The sequence below is a fragment of the Nanorana parkeri genome, unplaced genomic scaffold, assembly GCF_000935625.1.
Source record: "Nanorana parkeri isolate BGI_ZX_2015 unplaced genomic scaffold, ASM93562v1 scaffold27, whole genome shotgun sequence".
Lineage (NCBI taxonomy): Eukaryota > Metazoa > Chordata > Amphibia > Anura > Dicroglossidae > Nanorana > Nanorana parkeri.
In genome coordinates, this window is record NW_017306295.1 from 1,259,638 (window position 1) to 1,262,649 (window position 3,012).

At 40.5% G+C, this 3,012-nt stretch overlaps 1 long non-coding RNA gene across 1 annotated transcript in view; it reads right to left on the reverse strand.

The window, feature by feature from the left end:
- The window catches only part of LOC108795222, a 10,896-nt gene that overhangs the window by 4,100 nt on the left and 3,784 nt on the right, over positions 1 to 3,012 (reverse strand). The gene's annotated exons all lie outside the window — the stretch shown is intronic.

Consider the following 3,012-nt stretch of genomic DNA (forward strand, 5'->3'; position numbering starts at 1 on the left):
CCAAGGAGCCAGGTCTGCCTCCAGCTCTGAATACTTGACTCAGACGTCGCTTTGAATCAAAGGGACACAGTCCAAAAGCTCATTCCAGAACTCAGGTACAGATCTGACAAAGGGGACTGGCTGAGGATGGTCTGACCTCTGCTAGGAAAAGGTCACCCAGGGCTGCTGGCCAGTGGCTAGTTGTGTGGAGAGGTTTTAAATTGGATAAATAAAATACGATTTATGCTGAATTTATAAACAGAAAGCGAGAGATAAAGGCGGATTTACTAGAGAAGCTATACACAATAAAGTATGCATATATTCACTTCAATTATCCCACCAACAGCAAATTCCTGTTAATATATTTCATCTGCACGTGATTGGGTAGCTGAAGTGACACATTTTATTATACTTGATCATTGATACCATTTATTGTGGGAAAACTCTCAAACTCTTTAGTAAATCAGCCCAATAAACTCAGTGCATTGGACTTTACCGTCTGGGTGAAATCAAGAAGGCGTCTTTGATAATTGTGCACCTTGATCGATCAGCAGGGGCTATTGATAAAGCCCACACGGTTATCTTGCCCTGCTCAGGAAATGAAAATGACATCACGCTGACGCCATGTATTCTTAAGGAACGTAACCCGATTGTCCCTGATAGCCGGCAAGCCTTTTAAATCTAACACGCCATGGTAATAATGAAGTGCAGTAGTTGGATTATAGGAAGGTTACATATCAGGGGTCACCAGCGTCAGGCAACAGGAAATGGACTGAAATGTTAATGGAAAACAATGGAGCCCCCCAGATCCTGAGTGAATTGTTTTAGTTCCATTCTCTTTTGAAGTGGGTGAAGCGGAGGCTCCGGCCACACCTGGTCCGAATTTCTGTGTGTCCTCTGGTTTGGGGGCTGGAGAAGAAGCCTCTTCAATAGGGATCGTGCCGGATTAGGTTACGTTTGCTTGGGGTTTGATTTAACAGGGTCCTATAGTAGTACAGGTAAAGCTGTATAAACAGCCCAGGGCTGAATCTCTGAGGGTTATACAGAGGACACGGCCCAGGGCACAGATCAGAATACTTTCCGATGTAAAACAACTTCTGTTCAGCCTACATGGGAAAATAGAGGATGATTGTGTATGGGGATGACTGTCCAGAGTGGGGATTTTGCTGATCTCATTCCAAAGTCGGCTTCCCTTCATCACTACATGACCAGCCATGAATGTCTTACTTTACTGGTGCATGTGAAGGACCCATGGGGCTGGGGTACAGCAAATGCAGCCAATTAGATTTCAGCTTTCATTCTCTATCATAACTTAGGGAATTGAAACAAAGAATCTGAATGGTTCCCACCAGAAACATCTCTACTCTTGTTTTATGCAGCACTTATAAATCAGGGCAATCAAGAATTAATCAAATCCATATCCTGAATGCTTCATGTTAAATGTCAGTAGACTGGCTGTACTATTAGTACTAAATAATAATAATAATAATAACGATGATAATAATAATAATAATACAACGACCAATCGTGTCATATACAACTAGTAATAATATTAATAGGAGCTTCGATCTTGCAGGCTCCTGTTTGCTGCTCCAGCTGAGTTAACTGGTTATTTATGAGAGGAATGGAAAATGGATTACAGGTATTTTGTCTGCCTCTATCTCAGACTAGATGTGTTTTAGTTAGATGTCTCCAGAGGCCATTGAGAACAGTTCAACTGACACATTTCTCCACTTGAGTGTAAACATTTAACATCCAAGCCCTTAACTATCACATAGCTGTATCTAGAGCCGGACAGACGGAGAGCAGCCCCGCACTAGGGCAGGTGACAGCAGCCAGCATGGGCTCATCATTCTCACACTCGCCCTGCCGGCACACTGGCTGCACCATGTTGGCAGCAGCCTCTGAGTCCCTAACTTGTGCACAATGCCCCCTTCTATTAGTGTGATTGGCACACATCATAATCTGAATCAATGCAGACACACAGCTACGTGCTGATGAGGTGGCACAATGCAAACACTGAAAAAAAAAATAGAGGAAAAATAGCAAATGCCAGTACCAATTCTATGCTACCCCAAACTAATTGTTTTAGAAGACATTAGAAGAATACACTTAGCCCTGTCTAGCTACCGCTATTTGTAGGTGTTTACATGAGGAAGGACAGTGACAGCACAACACACAACAATCCCTCTGTACTGTATACACAGTGTAATGTGTAAAATCATAACAGAAAATAGTCAAATATTTATCTGGCTAGTCCAGTCATTATTAGACTCCATGGATGTGACTGGATGCTTTTGGATGCATGTGGCACTAATGTCATTCGGTACAGGGATGATCATAATTTAAGATATGCATTGGGGTTGTATTCCTCTAGTGACTAATAAATATGAATAGCCTTTGGCAGGAAAGGCGTATGGACCTCATTGCAGCGTTTCTTATCATGATCATTCTTAGAATCTTATATCAGGGCTTGCTGATGTGTTTGCAGATTAAACCAGAAAGATAAAATAATCTTATTTTTCAGCAAAAGGGACTCAGCACGGAAGGGGCTTTATTACTGTAGAGATGTGGTTCTCACTGCAGATCTGTGATCGCGATATGCCCCAGACGATGGAAAATAATTACAACCCCAGCAAATAACATCAAAGACGTACATCTGCTGGGGTTTTTATGTAACACTCTCTGTACACCACCGTCCTAAGAAATTACATCAACGGTAAAGACATTCATTTCTACAGAAATATGTTAGATAGATAGATAGATAGATAGATAGATAGATAGATAGATAGATAGATAGATAGATAGATAGATAGATCTGCGAACCTAATTCAAACAGTGAACAAATTAATGGCACTCAATTTGCTCTAATTGATAATAATATGAATATAAGATGACTTGTTATCTATCATAAGCTGCCCTGTCTATATCTATCTAGTCATCTGCCAAGCCCCTTTTTCACTCGCTATAATGTTAATATTATTATTATTATTATTATTATTATTATTATTATTATTATTACTACTATTATTA